The 18,664-nt window shown below is 31.8% G+C and overlaps 1 long non-coding RNA gene and 1 pseudogene across 2 annotated transcripts; one reads left to right on the forward strand and one right to left on the reverse strand.

Annotated features, from left to right (window-relative positions):
• Positions 1–1,524: 1,524 nt before the first annotated feature.
• LOC145569120 (putative copper-transporting ATPase HMA5) lies at positions 1,525–11,810 on the forward strand (annotated as a pseudogene). The gene is made up of 7 exons (XR_014096053.1): positions 1,525–2,101; positions 7,613–8,642; positions 9,340–9,704; positions 9,799–10,053; positions 10,169–10,292; positions 10,550–11,030; positions 11,205–11,810. The product of XR_014096053.1 is annotated as a putative copper-transporting ATPase HMA5 (transcript).
• On the reverse strand, positions 7,695–8,919 carry LOC145569121 (uncharacterized). Its single transcript, XR_014096054.1, has 3 exons — positions 8,777–8,919; positions 8,542–8,646; positions 7,695–8,138 (listed from the first exon to the last, which is right to left on the reverse strand). It is a non-coding gene; the product is annotated as an uncharacterized LOC145569121 (long non-coding RNA).
• Positions 11,811–18,664: the final 6,854 nt, after the last annotated feature.

Genomic DNA, 18,664 nt, shown 5'->3' on the forward strand with positions numbered 1-18,664 from the left:
GTCAAACCATTAATGAAAGTCATACAAGATCAAATCAAATTAGAAAAAAATCAGAATAAATGAAAGCAGAATTTTTAAAATTCATATTAAAACATGCACTTTCAATTATTGAAATATAAAGTCTTACAAAACATGTGAAGAAGAAACAAAGTTGACAACCGAATATCTTGCTTTTTTTCTTCTTTTTTTTTTTTCCAAAGAGAAACATTTTAAAATGGAAAATCCAGGAAAAATAATTCTGTGTCTTCTGAATCACTTAACTTTACCCAATAACCTCCCACTTTTGCTTAATTCAAAATGTATTTTATTAATTACCATCAACGTTTATTCATATAAATTGGACCGCCACCCACCCCATTATCATTTTATTTAGTATTTGTTACAATTTCAAATTTGTTTCAAATAAGTAAGAAAGTGGCTTATTATGATCATTCTATATCATTCTCTTTTATTCTGTCACAATTAGTCAAAAGATAAGTTTTCTTTAATCATCAATTTAGGTAAAGGTATGTTTCGCTGTAAGCATATTAGATCCACCAATTTTAGTTTTTTTTTTTTAGAAGTGACAAACTTTACACTAATAACAGCTAAAGTGAATTACGTGATGATATGAGTCATCTCAAAAATTTGACACACTAATTTAACCAATCACTAAAATTTTCTATAATTTTAATGCAAGTAATTTTAATGCAAGTATGTGCAACAACATAATACTTCTTTGAATGTTTTACCACTCTTACTAGTTGTGATCAACAAATAAATTTTGCATAATATTGTTGTTTATTACAGTATTAGTTGTATGATATGATGATATATGTCACTATGAGGTTGAATGTAAGTTATACTTGCTACTCATGAAATGATAAAGTGTCGATATATACATTATTGTGGAAGAAGTCATGAGGAATGAATTCATGATATTGATAGGGAATTAGCTAGGGATCCATTTATTCATTCCCTTTAAGTTAGTACCTTAAGCAAAATCATGAAAGTGATAAATAAAAATGTGGGATTCCTGGATCGTCATGCTACCTGGTAACGAAATTGTCTCGAAACTGAATTATTCGAAAATTAGAAAGCTTTCATAGCTAAATATATATATATTACTCGTATGATAGTTAGGCCCTATTCTTTTGTGTTACTGGCAAAGTAGAACAGGGGTCAACAAAGTAGAGCAGAGCAGAGCTTCCAACACACAGCAGAGCCGAGTTTCCAACACATTGCAGAGCAGAGCAGCTCAAAAGAACAGAGTAGTAGCATATTACGTTGCTAACTTTTATCAACCTTGTCATAAAAGAATTATCCCACTACGACAAGCATTAATCAAAACTTGCATGGTGCGCACACTACCCATATATAACCCTTTTTTTTTTTTTTTTTTTTTTTTGGGAAACCACCCATATATAAGTAATATAACGTAGTTACATTTAATTACATGGTGGAGAGATTTATCATAATTATCCATTTCTTATTCTTAAAATAAAGATTTAAAGTACCTCATCCAAACTATAAAAGGAAATGTGTGTCCACTTTTAATACATCGAAATCAAATACCTAATTCAGCATTATATTACTTATTTTTACTTCCAATTTACTCTAAACTAATTAATACGCACTCATCAATCCAGGCTAGATTTTCAAAAGTTATACCACTTTTTACATTTTACTTTATACATACATAATAAGAATCATTTGCTTACCATTTACATCATTTTTCATGTATTCTTCCAGCAAAGCAACATCAAATTAAAAACCCAAGAACAATAACATTGCAAAAAGGTCGATGCCTATGACAAGCATGAAATTCTCAACGTTAGTGTGCATATGCAATGACAGTAGGAGTGATCTTTTATCCCCGAAAGCTCGGTACCCTTCAATGCCCAAGTATCCGAAAGGAGTTTCGACGTCAATGAGAGGAAATATGGAAGAAGGGTGTAAGAGTAGTGAATGGAAAGCTTTGTTTAGAGTAATGGGAATGACATGCTCAGCTTGTGCTGCTTCAGTTGAGAAGGCTATTAAGCGACTTCCGGGGATTAAAGAGGCTATTGTTGATGTTTTGAATAATAAAGCTCAAGTCATTTTTTATCCCAACTTTGTTAATGTAAGTTCTTTCTTCCTTATGTTTCGCTATTCTCTCTGTTTCAAAATAAAAGTGTTCTTTTAATGGCCGATTAATCGCATTGTTTTCTTACCATCATGTAAACTAAGACAATATATTATATAGAACTTTGTTAGATTTTTTCTAATTCGTTGTTTCACGTACTATATATAAAAATCGGATTTTATCTACAGTATGATTTTTGTATATGTGCAAAAACAAATGTTATGTTTCTTGTGAAAACTAAGACCATATGAAGTTAGTTTTTTTTTTTTTTTTTTTCTCTCTCTCTCTCTTTCTTTTTTTACAGGAATATGAAGTTAGTTAGTTTAATAGTTTTGTTTTTAATTCTTGACACTGTAAATGTGGTTGTTTAATCCCATTGCTTGATTTTTTAAAAAATATAATATGAAAATTAGCTTTCCTTGAATGATCTGTAAAGGGGGAAAGACCATTCTACAGTTCTCTAATTTAAAAAAAAAAATTACTTCATTAGTGGGAAAAAAGGATTAAGGGCCTGTTCACTTTAGCTTAATTTCAGTTCAATTTAACTCCAATCAGTTCAATTCAGTTCAGCTCCTAATTTCCTTTTGTCATAAGATATTCATTTAACCTCTATTCAGTTCAGTTCAGTTCAATTCAACTCAGTTCAGTAAATGTGAATAAACCCTAAGATGAAGAGAAAACAAGCTTTATATAATGGGTGGTCAACTTTAATTTGTTTAATTAAAAATTTCTTAATAATAAGATATATAGGTCTGATCTTAAAATATGCTTTACATGCAATAATTTTTCTCTTAATGTATTGCTAATAATAACTGCTATAATTAAGTTTATTTATAATAGGAGAAATTTATAGCTTAAAGAAGGTGATAGCTAGCCAACCTTATTAAGCAAGAATGTAAAAGTTGTTATGAACTTATGAAGTACTTAGCTCTCCTCTTTAATTTCTATATTCAATACATGCATTATGCCATACCAAACTAAAATAAAATATACGTAGTGTATTACCAATGTGTGGTTCCTGTAGGCGGATGCACGATCCGCATGGTGCATTCCTTCAAAAAAAAAAAAAAGCGGAAAAAACATGGAATTTTTACCAAATTAGCTAATTTAACAAAACTATTTACCAAAACAGCTAATTATAAGTTTAAATTCCGAAACTAGCTAAGTTGATGACTTGGAAGGAAATTATTAATTTTCTTTGTTTTCCTTTGAACCTTTTAGGTTCAGTTTTTTGGGTTTTGTTTAATATGTTGTTTCTTTTCTTTTTTTTTTTTTAATAATTTTTTTTTTCTGGGTTGGAACAAATTATCTTTTGCATTTACAACAAAATATATTATTTGTTATCTTATTATTGAGCATAGGAAATTAGGAACCTCATAGCCACTGTATACAAGATGAGATGAGCCATATTCAAATTAGAGGAGCAAGATTGACTTACCAGATCAAGCAATCAAGAAGCTGATTGTTCTTCAAACATATTCATTGTTTGCCATCATATATCACACACACACATATATATATGCAAGTTTGTTTTTTATTATACACATTAAACTCAACCGTATTCAAAATTAGCCGACATTGGGAGATAGCATACAATGATACAATGAGCAAACATAAAAATAAAATAAAATAAATAAAAAATGAACAATATCATAAAATCCTTTATCGTCGTATAAATTTGTGGTTGTGTAAATAGAGCAATACTATTTGAATTTCCAATTTTTTGTAATACGATCTATACAAAAATTTAGGATTTTTTTTTTTTTTTTTGTGATCTTGAAGTTAGGGTTTCTTATGAGCGATCGTTTACATATATCCTTATATGGCTTCTAAATTTTCCAATTAAAAAAATCCAAAAAAAAAATGGAAAAAAAAAAAAAAAAAAACCAAATCAGTTCAAAGAAAAAAAGAAAGTAAATAATTTCTTTCTAAGTTAATAGTTTAGCTAGTTTTGGAATTAAAATTTTAAAATAGCCGTTTTGGTAAATACTTTTATTGAATTAGCCATTTTGGTAAAAGATCCAAAGAACATTGTGTGGAGATATAAAGAACATTTAATTAAAGTGAAAAGAACATATTATAGAATTGTAAAGAACATTGTATAGAAATGTAAAAAATATTAAGTTAAAGTGAAAAGAACATGTTATAGAATTGTAAAGAACATAACATGTTGTTAAATAATGTTCTTTATCTTCAAGTTCTTTGATTGTCAGTATAATGTACTTTTATTTGTGACATAATGTTAATTGTTTATTTTGAAATATTCTTTGAATTTTGTCTTTAGATCATGGTGGTTGAATAAAAATAATGTTCATTACATTATATTATCATTAGAGGTGATAAAAAAATTCGGGTCGGACCAAGCCTTAACATAATATCTCGTACTCAAACCCAGAAAATTTAGCGGGCTTTTCGGGTCGGGTTTGGATTTTTAACTAAAAATGCATTTTTAGATTTGCCGAAACTCGCCCTATTTTCGGGTTGGATCGGGCCGGGCCGAAGTTGATCACTTCTAATTATCATGTTCTTTATTAATATTTCGGATGTTCTTTAGATATATATATAAAGAACATAAAGTTGGTTTTTTTTTTTTTTTTACACAAAATAGCTATATGTTCTTTACAAAACAACTATATGTTCATTACAATACAAGTATATGTAATGTTTTTTATAAAATAGCTATATTTTCTTTACAAAACAACTGTATGTTCTTTACTAAACAACTAAATATTCATTCCGCCTTTTTTAAAAGAAACGGATACACGGAGCATCGTGCATCCACTTCCATGGAAAAAATTTCAGTGTATTACATTATGTTCGCTCCCTAGTCATATTTATTACGGGAAACTAAATTAAAATCTAAATAAAATTTAGGGTAAAATTCCCTTTCATTGCAACAAAAAAGATAAAGACATTGATAACTACTGACTAGTGAGTGACAAATACTAGTATATTGAATTAAAAAAAGTTTGTTAGTTGAAGGTACTCCATCTATGATCTATTCAATATATTACGAAATTAGGGCATCAAACTATGTTACCAACTTACCACTTCATTCCAAGAATCACACACAATCTATCTACCATATATACCATTCCCACTAGCAAGCACTATGAATCCACCACTGGACCCATCTTGGGCACCATCACTAGACCCATCAGGACCCGCAGCCTTAGCCACTAGTCCCCCACTAGCATTGTTTTTGATCTTTTGGGAGTACTCAAAAGGTGCAAATGGCACGTTATTCCAAGCAACACCCCTTATACTCCATCCGTCCTTTTATTTTTGCCCCATTGCTATTTTTTGGGTTAAAATTTGAAAACTTTGACCATGAATTACCGTTAATTTATAAAAGTTAATATAGTCATGAGTGATTTTGTTAGATTAGTCTCATTGTATATTTTATTAATATCACATTTTTATAATTTTTACGTGTGTGAAAATACTCCCTTCGTTTTTTTTTTATTTGCATCACTTGGGTTTGCACAAATTTTAAGGAGAGTAATATAATATTGTAAGTGGATAAATAAATTATTATAATAAAAGTAAGATGGGGACCATGAAAGAGAAGGTATGTGAGAGATGATATATATTTTTAATATATAAGTGGGGACCATGGAAGAGAGAGAAATAATAAAATAATTTGAATGGGGTTTAAAGTAAGAGAGAAAAATGATAAAATATAATATAAAGTTACCGGCCAAATATAAAACTGATGCATTTAAAAAAAAAAAAAAACACCCTTAAATAGAAAGTGATGCAAATAAAAAAACGAAGGGAGTAAAGATATAAACGTTTTAAGGGCCTATTCACTTCAGCTTAATTTCAATTCAGTTCAGTTTAGTTCAGTTCAGTTCAATTCAGCTCCTAATTTCCTTCTCTCATAAAATATTCATTTCACCTCTATTCAGTTCAGTTCGGTTTTATTTATTGTCTCAACATATACTTTAATTTTCAATTTTCATAGTATTTAATTGTTATATTCTTTTTTTTTTATTAATACGCAACTAAAGATTTTTATTGTTAAAATTGTATTGGCAAACATGTACTGTTAATAGGAAGAACACATCTAGAAATAGAATAGCCGTTAAGGGGATCTTTTACGAAAATGACTAATTCTACAAAAGTATTTATCAAAACGGCTAATTATAAATTTTAATTCCAAAACTAGCTAAGTTATTGATTTGGAAGAAAAACTATTTATTTCTTATTTTCTTTGAACCGGTTTGGTTCACTTTTTTAGGTTATTTTTTATTTTAATTTGTCTGTTTGGGTTCATTTTTAATTTTTTTTTTTTTTTTGGTTTTTTATTTGTTGGAAAATTTGAAGGCCAGTAATTGATAATCATGCCTTTTCACGACTACTTGGCAGCTTGCCATGAACCAAGTTCACAGATATAGCATATCTTGTGACATAATCAATAAATTTATCTTTTGTCACCATAATCTTGACCCTTGTGTAATTGATAATCAAGGCTAATATCTAGAGAACTAAATTCGTAATTATTATTTATTATCATATTCAAAGTGAACAGGATCAATAAAATCTGAATGTGAGGGCTCTTCATATTCAATTTCAAAGTTAGATTCAAGAACTTCAAAATTATTATTCTCATCAACATTTTTTATTATTTCATTTGAGCATTGGAACCTCATTAGCCACTATATCCGAGATAAGTTAAGATGATCCATATTCACATTAGAGGAGCAAGAATGGCTTACAAGATCAAGCAATTGAGAATAGTTCTTTGAACATATTCATTGTCTACCATTATATATCACATATAGTATATGTATGCTTGATCTTTTATGCACATTAAATTCAACAATATTCAAAATTAGCCGACATTAGCAAAAGCATACAAGTAGCAGACATGAAAAAACAAACAATATCTTCATTTTTAAATCCCTTATCATCGTATAATTTGTGGTTATTGTTTTGATAGAACAATACTACTCAAAAATCCTTTTTGTGATACATTCTAGACAAAAATTTAGGTTATGTTGTTTTTTTGTTTTTTTTTTTAAAAAACCCAAAAAAGTAGCCGGTTCAAAGGAAAATAAGAAATAGACAATATCCTTTATAAAGTCAACAATAATATAGCTAGTTTTGGAATTAAATTTTATAATTAGCCGTTTTGGTAAATACTTTTATAAAATTAGCCATTTTGGTAAAAGATCCCGTTAAGGCATTAACAATGAAGTATAACCTATGAAAAGCCTCCATATGTAATCTATGACTTTAAGCTGCTTGATTTTTAAAATTTGTGTATGATTAAAGAAAAGGCTAAAAAATCTAAGTAGTTTACTTAGAAATTTGGATGCATAATTTTATATTGAGAGAACACAGTACCTGTAATGCCAATTGCATTATTCGTTTATGTATTTATAAGTTTTAATGACTACTTATCAAACTTATGTATGCTTTAAGAAATTTTTAGCAATAATTTTTCAGTTTCTTTCATCTTTGCTGACCTATAATTTAAAAATTGTCATCAACGCTTTATAGGAAGAACGAATCCTTGAAGCCATTGTGGATGCTGGCTTCGAGGCTGAACTACTGATTGCTGATGATATTAACGATGGAAGCAATCAAGTATGCCGGTTAAGGATTAGAGGAATGACATGCACTTCTTGTGCAAATGCCATCGAAACTAGCCTCCTAGGAGTTCACGGTGTTAAAAAGGCACAAGTTGCATTAGCTACTGAAGAAGCAGAAATTCACTATGATCCGAAGCTTGTTAGTTACAATGAGCTACTAGAAGCTGTAGAATATAGCGGGTTTGAGGCTGTACTTATCACTACAGGAGAAGATAGATGCAAGGTGCATCTAAAGGTTGATGGGATAAAAACAGAACAATCTTGGAGAATTATTGAGAATTCACTTCAAGCACTCCCCGGTGTTCAAAATATAGACATTGATCTAAAACTTCAGAAAATTTCTGTTTCTTACAAGTCTGATAATACAGGACCAAGAAACTTTATTGAAGTGATCGAGTCAGCTAGCTCAGGGCATCTCAAGGCGATGATATATCCTGAAGAACATGGAAAAAATTCACATAAACAGGAAGAAATTAAGCAGTATTACAGATCATTGATGTGGAGTTTAATCTTTATGATCCCAGTGTTTCTGACATCTATGGTATTCATGTATATTCCGGGTGTTGGAGAAGTATTTGACACCAAAGTTTTGAAGATGCTAACTGTTGGTGAGGTAATAAGGTGGGTATTAGCAACCCCTATACAGTTCATTATAAGCCGGAGATTTTATATTGGTTCTTACAATGCATTGAGGCATGGTTCTGCTAATATGGATGTTTTGATTGCGTTGGGAACAAATGCAGCGTACTTCTACTCAGTCTACACTGTGGTTAGAGCTGCTACATCAGAAAAGTTTGAGGGAACAGATTTTTTTGAGACAAGTTCTATGCTTATTACCTTTGTACTTCTAGGGAAGTACCTAGAGATATTGGCGAAGGGAGAGACATCTGCAGCAATTGCCAAGCTAATGGACTTGGCCCCTGAGAGGGCGACATTGTTAACCTGTTAGAGCAAATGGTTGATAATTGAAGTAATTAGCAAAGAACAATAAGGAAATTTGATAGTAAAAGAGACAAGAAATTGGAAGGTGGGAAAATCCTTCAAGCAATTACTTGAAGACTATAAAACCCACCCAAGAACAAGGAGAATGTTTGTATTGATTTCAATTAGTGTTTACAAGAGTAATCTCTTACTAATTTCCACTCTAAAGCACAAGGGTTTCAAGAACAAGAACCCTAGCTCTAATTGTGTTTCACTCAATTTGGGGATAATAAACAAAATAACCCTTAATGGGTATTTATACCCCCGACAGATTTGGACAGGGTATCAGGTAGGCACGGACGTGCAAGCCCAGATAACTCATTCCAGTAGCTACTGCTCGTCTGGAACTGCAGCAGCACGGACGTGCCATATTTGGCACGGACGTGCATCCCCTGTTCGCGTCAGCACAGACAGCTCGTAGTAAAACAGCTATAACTTCCTCGTTTCTTATCGGAATTAAGCTTATGACCTATCATTGGAAAGCTCTTGAAACAAGCTTTCACCTCCAACTTGAATCACCTCAAATCTCTAAGTAGTTTGAGAGATATGCCCAGTTGAAGTTGACCCATCCAATGCTTCCTTGCTTAACACAAGTAATTCTTCCCCTTAGCTTATATGCCAAGCCTCGATTGATTCTCGAGTCACATTCCAACATAACCCTTGATGCAGATGGAAAGATCCTGAAAGAAAAAGAAGTTGACAGCAGATTGATACAAAAGAATGATGTGCTTAAAGTCATTCCTGGGGAAAAGATAGCCTGTGACGGTTTTGTAGTTTGGGGGCAAAGCTATGTCAATGAAAGCATGATAACAGGAGAATCGCGGCCAGTACCAAAGAGGAAGGGTGATCTGGTAATAGGAGGGACAGTGAATCAAAATGGGGCACTACATATAAAGGCAACACGCGTTGGATCAGAAAGTGCACTTTCTCAAATTGTACGACTGGTTGAATCAGCACAGATGAACAAAGCACCTGTGCAGAAGCTCGCTGATCATATTTCTAGATATTTTGTGCCATTGGTTAGTAAATAACTAAGCATATAAATTCTTTGAAAGCTCGAACTATATTAAGATACTCCAACATTGTTAATTACTTGCTGCTTTGATCCCCCAGGTTATCCTGTTCGCAATTTCAACTTGGCTTGGATGGTTTTTAGCTGGAAAATTCCACAGTTACCCCGAATCATGGATACCACCATCAATGGACAGTTTTGAGCTTGCGCTACAATTTGGCATATCTGTCATGGTCATAGCCTGCCCGTGTGCTCTGGGTTTAGCGACACCAACTGCAGTTATGGTTGGTACTGGGATTGGTGCTTCTCAAGGTGTACTGATCAAAGGAGGCCAAGCTCTTGAAACTGCTCACAAGGTATGTTGTACTTTTTTTGTCTTGGATTCAATAAGCTTAAAATGGATGGACTATAGTTTAAGGAGACACCCTGGCAGCTATTAATACACTCCAACATTCTAATAAACTTTTGTAGGTTAATTGTATTGTGTTTGATAAAGACTGGGACTCTTACAGAGGGCAAGCCAGAAGTTGTCAGCACGCGACTTCTGAGACAAATGGTGCTGCAGGACTTCTATAAACTGGTTGCTGCTGTAGAGGTAGTTCATTTTTCTGCAAACTTGCTGATTCTCAAAATTTCAAAGATACCTATTTTCCTGTTGACAAACCCCAACGTTCTGCTCTATACTTCTGATAGTCCTTTGATGTTAGACTTATTTCAGAACAGATGCAGAGTGTTTTAGTCATTGTTTCTAGAATTGGCCGAGTTATAAAGATCAATGTTCTAGCTCAATACTTCTAATACTCAAATCACGCTTCCTTTTTCTTGACATAATAATTAGGGAATGATTTCCAGGTCAATAGTGAGCACCCATTAGCAAAAGCCATCGTTGAGTATGCCAAGAAGTTTAGTGAAGACAAAGAACACCAAACTTGGGCAGAAGCAAGGGAATTTCATGGCCATTAGTGGTCATGGTGTCAAGGCCATAGTCAACGATAAGGAGATTCTTATTGGAAATAAGAGCTTGATGTTAAACCAAGGAATCAACATTCCAGCAGAGGCAGAGAAATTGCTTTCAGAAGCCGAAGGTAAGGCAGAAACAGGCATACTGGTATCAATTGATCATGAAGTTGCAGGAGTAATAGCAATTTCTGATCCTCTGAAGCCGAGTGCACCTGAAGTCATATCTATTCTCAAGTCCATGAACGTTGAGAGCATTATGGTAACTGGCGACAACAAGGGGACAGCCAACTCCATTGCCGGACAAGTTGGAATTGAGACCGTGATTGCTGAAGCTAAACCCGAGCAAAAAGCAGAGAAAATAAAGGAATTACAGGTCAGATTTTGATTACTCTTCTTTACCCTGGCCTTTAAGAGAAACTAACAAGCATAATTTAGAAGCATTACCTTGAGTAATTAATCCTTGATATTTGTGATATAATACTTGTTAAATTGAACTTATGGACATATGTAGCTCCTCACCTCACTGATGAAGTGATAATAAACACAGGCAGAAGGTTATGTAGTGGCAATGGTTGGAGACGGTATTAATGATTCACCAGCATTAGTAGCTGCTGATGTCGGAATGGCAATTGGTGCTGGAACAGACATAGCCATAGAAGCAGCAGATATTGTTCTGATGAGGAGCAGCTTAGAGGATGTCATAACTGCCATCGACCTCTCAAGGAAAACTTTCTCTAGGATAAGATGGAATTATATATGGGCTTTGGGTTACAATATACTTGGTATCCCAATTGCTGCAGGAGCTTTGTTCCCCTCATTAAGATTCCGTTTACCACCATGGATTGCTGGAGCTGCTATGGCTGCTTCATCGGTCAGTGTTGTTTGTTGGTCGCTCTTGCTCAAGAATTACAAAAAACCAAAGATATTGGACACCCTTCAAGTTAAGGAAATAAGAGTTGAGTGAAAACGCCTACTTAGCTAGCTAGTACATGATAAGATGAGCAATCGTGTTAGCTACAATAGTTTTGTACATATGTACTGGTAAGCTATCAATAAGCTCAAGGTCTGCTTATACTTAGCTAAATCATGAAATTGTAAATAGGTTCATAAAGTGGCAAGAAAGTGCTCCAATTACTTCCCTTCCATGTTGTACACGAAAACGTTTGTTAAAAGACCAACTCAACCAAACTCTTAAACTATGGTTGAGGCCCAAGAATATATTTTATACTCTATCAACGTTGGTTTACATCGAAATTGATAGAAAAAACATATTCCTGGGCCTCAACCATACACCTATCAGCTTAAGCAAACATTTTAGTTTATATATATAAACTAGTTTAGACAGCGACATTTAAACTTGGTTGTACATAGGGCACAAAACTAGTATATATATATATATATATATATATATATATATATATATATATATATATATATATATATATATATATATATATATATATATATATATATATATATATATATATATATATATATATTTTGACATTCAATTAACTAATATGAAAAATATAATATTTGTATAATATAATTAAAAAAAAAATACAATCTTCTACTATAAGTTTCTGTGTGGCAAACATAATATTTGTTTTAAGGATACACTTGAGATAGACAAAAGTTAATGACTAAAAACAAGATACTACAATATATGATCACCAATAAGTATATAGATATAGATTTTTTCATCAAAACTCACATCCTCTCCCTTTTTTTATATTCTTCTTTCTATGGTTATTTAGGAATTTATTTCACTTTACTTTTTTATTCCTATAATAAATTTTAATCTTTATTATCTTTATATATTCAACTAATATAGATTTTCTTATATGGTTAAAACATTAGAATGTCAATTAAGCATGATATTCCATGTTTCATTATGTCAAATACTTTGTTTTTATCAATGCTAAAGTTAGACAATTTATATATTATATTCTATTAATTAAATATAACATTATTCGATAATAAATAATAAGGAGTAATAACCGTGCATGGCACGGGACTTAACCTAGTATGAACTAGATTCAGGGACCCGTACTTATAAGTCCAAAAAATCTCATATCCGTACGGATTGCAATCCCCTAAAAAGAAAGACGGAACCCTGAACCTGTCACAAAGTAATTTGACAAATTGTCGACACTCAATCGACGACTCTCCACTGCCGTTGACAATTATGCAATGGTACAAAAGGTGGGGGATATTCGAATTCTAAGTACTGCCAACTTTTCAACCATCAAAATAAAAAGAGGGGGAACAGGACCTTGTTCTACTCTGATGATGCTTGAAAAGTTGATCTTATGCACATAATCAAGTATACTGGCATCCTCTAAAACCTCTGCATCTGTGGCAACAGATTTTCTTACCACAATGACCAGTCCAATAAAGCCAGAGTTACCGGACTCAGCCGTAAGACCCAACGAAGTGCGAGGGCAAGAGAATAAACAATTCAATCCATCCACTCTTTTGGTCAGTTTAGTCATGTATAGATAAAGATTGTTTTGCGCATGCTTATTGTTAAATTCATAATAGACCTCCCTGGTCGATCTAAGGAGCATGAGGTCTTTACGAGACTGAGCTTGCAAGGTAGCAACCAAAATTTGAACTAGAGCAGCGAAGCTGTAGGCAACTTGATCAGAAATGGTAGAAATGGAGGATTTGATATGAGCAAATCTTCTGGTTTGTAACGGAAACGCAACTCCATGTTCCTTTGTCATGTTGGGCAATTGAATACACTTAAAGTTGTTTAGCAAACATTCGTGAACAGAGGCGAATCTGGCATCTTTTATATGTGGGTTCAAATTATAAAAATTAACTTGATTCAAATAAAATAAATTTAATTATATGAATCTTCAAAAGAAACATTTACATGCATTTTTCTAATGTTTTACAAAACAAATATAATTCAGTGAGAAACAAAAATGTAGATAAATGTTTTCTATGTTTATATAATTAATGCGGTAAATGTAGTATATTTATATGAAATTATATATATTTAATTAAAGCTTGTGTAATCCATCGGTATTATTGTTGAAATAAAATTAGTTATTAAACTATGAAATATTAAAATAACATTTAAATTGTTTATGCATTAACAAATTACGTGAAATATTATACAATAACAAATTATGTGTAACTGTATAAATATTATATATATCTTACATAGTTAACTCATATAATTTTAGTTAAAGACAAGTGGGGTTAATTGACCCGTTGCTTTGAACTTAGATCCGCCCATGTTTGTGAAACAATTTTTTAAGATTGGATACCATTGGAGTACGGTCAGCCTCAAACACTTCATCGGCATACATATCGCCCAATTCTAGGTCATTTAACCTTAAATTTACCAAGTGATTATCTAAATCTTCCATGATGACTTACAAATCTCAGAGGAAACTAAAGCACGCATAATAAACAATCACAGATCCAAGTAAATGATCAGGAATTTTGATTGCAGAGCAGAACAAGGAAGATTAGCGAATTGAAGCAATGATTATGATATTGTTTAAGTAGAGGTTCATAAATTCTTACTGAAAGATCGAAAGACCGAAGAAATCCTAAGAGAAATCCAGATTACCAGAAGACAGAAAGCCTGAAATTCAGAAGAATTGAAGCAATAAACCAAAAATTGCGAAGTTGGAGACGATATTTACGAAATCGAAGACTAGATCCGCTATTAACGAGAAAAAGAAGATCTCTGATTGAATTTTGTGTATTCTGCTCTCTTTTATTAAAAAATACAATAATGAGTTTATAGGTATATGTATATACAATATGTTTTTTTTCTTCTTCTTTTAAATATTATTATTATTATATGGATAAACTATATTAAGCAAAGGAAATTACAACCTAACTCCACCTCAATTCTGCCAGTTTTTCTCATAGCTTGGGCTAGTCGGTGGGCTTTATTTGTAGTCTAGGAACCTTATATTAAGACTACAAACATAAAGAAAATAAATTCGACAAAGCTTAATGATATGCTCCAGAATTCTACGTACAGAGATGGGGGCCAAACGTGGGTTGTGAAGGCCCATGATGGTCAAACCAATATAGTCCTCAACAGCACGTAGCAGTGCTTGTACTTCAGCTGGAAGGGGGCAGATGGCCTGAATGGGAGCCGAGACTTGATCTGTTGCTGAAACCTACCCAAGCTATTGCAGCCACCCAACACATCGGTTTATCTAACTTCTTCCAAGCGCCATCAAAACAGACATCCATAATAGACCATCCAACACAAGTTTTTAATTAGAAATAAGAAATATTAGGTTTTGGAAGGTTTTGTATTTTTTGAGGTTTTTTAGGAATATTAGTGTGTTTTGGATTTTTGATTGATGATATTTGAAAAGGAAAAGGAAGATTTTGTTTGATGATTGTGAAAAGTTGTTTTTGGGAAAGAATTAGGTGATGATGATTTAGGAAAATTTTGGAAAGGTGTGGAAAAGAGGAAGATTGTTTCAAATTATGAGAGAATTTTATGAGGTTGCTTTTTTGGAAAATTCTTGCTGCTGCAAATGGGGGCGTTCAGCCCCTTTATATAGGGCTACAGGGTTGCGTGCCATGCAGCCCAGAGCCTCTCAAGAGGCGAGACGTGTCCCTCCTGAGGCGATTTAGGGGCTGGAAATAGCGTGGCTTTGACACGCGTTCTTGTGATGGCGGTTATTGCTTGGGCTCCAAGTTTCGGAAAAGGAGATTTTCCTTTGTTCTGTTTCTTGATTTTCCTTTTCGGACAGTTTCGAAGCTCGACTTTCGTTTTTTGACCATAACTTTGTGCACGTTTGTCAAAATCAGGCGTGCTACCTGTCAAACTGAATCGTTTTCTGAGCTCTATGCAACCGTACAGGTTTGGTGGATTTTTGATTTTTGACTTTGACCAGAGGTTTCGAAACAAGGTTTTTGAGCTGGGTTTTTTTACCGTTTTGAAGCTGTGTTTTGACCATTTCTGAGACTTGTGGGATATCCTGAGCCTCCCAAGCTAATTTTTGAAGGTTTTGACCAGGGTTTGACCAAGTTCGGAAGGTTTTTGAGGAATTCTGAGACTTTTGAACAATTTTGAAGGTTTTCGAAGGGAGTTTGAGGATTTTTATCAAAGATTTTGAGAAATTAGCTGATTTATCACGATTCCGTCTGATCACCAGGCTTTGACTTCGTCATGAATTCACCTGTCAGGGAGACACCAAAATTAGTTGTCTACACATGTCTTATGCAACTTTAACTTGACAACACTTTGGCCAAAGATTTATCCAACTTAAATCATATTGCATAAACCATTGCGACCTCATGTTATATAAAATCATGCACACAAAAGTGTCGCATATGCATGTGTCATGATTCCATTATAAACATGATTATCAATTGATATATTTGAAGTATATCACAATAACTAGTGATAAAATGCATGGACATATCCATAACTTCACATATCAATATGTAGATACCTCAACTATTTAAGACAATGTTAATACTTGAAAATAACATGCAAGTCTAATTTGCAAGGTAACAAAGGAATTACACCGTTTACAAGAAGAAACATCATATTCATGAATAATGAACCTCCATGAATAACACCACTTTAATAAAGGAAAACCTCTTCCATAAAAGCGCTTTCTTGAAAAAATATACCTCCAAGAAAAACATCTTTTTATAATTCATTGAATTCCTTAACCTATAATCGACTTACATCAAAGCATATCCTTTAGTACAAAAGAATTCAACTTTTCATCTTCAATTAACATTCATCCATTAAATAGATAGAGCCAAAGATAATAAACTTTATCTTCCATTAAGAAAAATTGGTCCAAGATAATTTAAAATCATCTTTCATTATACTAATACTAAGTATAAACAAATGTTTTCAACATAGTTAAAAACATTTCATAAATCAATATCAAGCATAAGAATTCTCTCCATATATAAATTTTACCATATATCTATATGTTATCAAAATTTGATATATATTCACTTATACTATTTATTTATCAATCATGTATAAACTTAGACAAAATTGTGAAATAAACACAATAAATCCCTTGTCTTACATATACATAATCTATTTCAATACGTTACCAGGAGTAATCATACATGAATTAAAATTTTACATTACAAAAACAGTAATAAAACTATTAACCATTCATGTATGAAGTTAATACTTAATCCAAAAGGAATTAAGACATAAATAACCATAATCTAATACATATAACTAAAAGAGGCTTTTTCCGGGAGTATATAGAGCGCCACATAGGATTTAGCATGTGAATAAACTTTACTAATTATATTATATAAGGTTTCCCTTTGATCATATTTGTGATGTGCTAAAGGAAGGAATTATTTTCCAAAATAAAAGAATAAAATAAGAAGGAAAATTAAAAAGAGGGAAATAAAACAAAATGTTGTCTAAATTGGTCTAAGACTATGAGAAGATTTTGGAAAGGGAAAAAAAAAAGGGGTTAATTAATACAATGTCATCTTTCTATACGGAGTATAGTGTATGCCTAATTTCCATAATTTAATAATAATAAAATTATTTTATCTTATTTATTTTTTTTTTAAAAAAAAAAAGATTAACTTAAGAGGTGTGTGTAGAGGAGGAGTACGTAAATGCAAAAGAAAAGATTGAATAAAGAAAGAATAATATAAAAGAATAATAAGGAAGGAATACGTTAATAACAATATGAAAAATCTCTCTTTTTTTAGGAAATAATTTTTATGAGACTTATGTATGTATAAATAGGTCTATGTGTATCGAATTACATCATACAAACACAATTTTGAACATTGTCTTTCCTTTTTTTTAAATGACTTTTAATGTGTTATTATTGTATCATAATCTAATTTATATGATATTATTTTTTCAGATCTTTTTCATTAATATGTGAATTGAATCCTAGCAAGAAGGATTGGAAGATAAAAGTTCTAGTTTCGAGACTTTTTGATGATACAGTTTTTTCAAAATACAGCTATCAGAGTCACTAAAGAGCTAGCATGAAAAATTCCAACACATAGATTTGATTTTGTGAGCTTTCACAATTTATGTCAATTTACCAGTAATGTGGTATTGTGTGGTATGTATATATTTATTTAAAGAAAAAGAAAAAAAACTTTTTTTTTAACCAAAAGTTATCTTTTATAATTTTATATATATATATATATATATATATATATATATATATATATATATATATATATATTGTTTTTTTAAAAAAAATATATTGTAATTAACCAATTCTTTTGTGTTGATACAAGATGTCGTTGGTATGGTTGTGAATAAGGTTGGTGATATTATTGTACAAAAAGTATTTCTCTTTAATTTTTAAGTCATTTTGGTATAGAACAACTAATAAAATACGAAAGGAGTATTATAAAAACCATGAGTTTTATAAATTTAGGAATCAAATTACACTATATTAAAACATAAATTTTTAAATCAACCAATATATGACTTTTGTAATAAACTTTCAAGTTAATAATAAGTTCATTTACAGAGCGCACGGGCTTCTAATCTAGTTACTTTTACGTGGGAGTTATGAAATATAACCACCCAAAAGATTAAACATATTAACTTCGCTCTTGATTAACACCAATTATTACTAACAACCTTTTTTCACTTAACATGGTAATAGATATTAAAGCATTAAGCAAGCTAAGTAACCGTTTATTACCACGTGACTAGGCAAATTATTGCAATAATTCGATATAAAATAACGGACATGAATCAAAAGAATTCAGAAATTAAATAGCATAAACCGTCATTCAACCCATGTAGGCCAAATTAAAATACTCTAATCAAACTACTCGGACAAAGTGAAAACAAGTAGGAATAGAAACTGTGATTGCTGAAGCCAAGCCTGAGCAAAAGGTAGAAAAGGTGAAGGAATTGCAGGTAAATTTGGCCCCGGCCCCATTGTGCTAGAGGAGCTAATATTCAATTTTATTTTATTTTTTTGTTAATTTCTTTACATTTTGGCCTTGATTTGCAATTTCCATAAACGAAAAAATATT

The sequence above is a fragment of the Chenopodium album genome, chromosome 11 (genome assembly GCF_948465745.1).
Source record: "Chenopodium album chromosome 11, dcCheAlbu1.1, whole genome shotgun sequence".
NCBI classification, from domain to species: Eukaryota; Viridiplantae; Streptophyta; class Magnoliopsida; order Caryophyllales; family Amaranthaceae; genus Chenopodium; species Chenopodium album.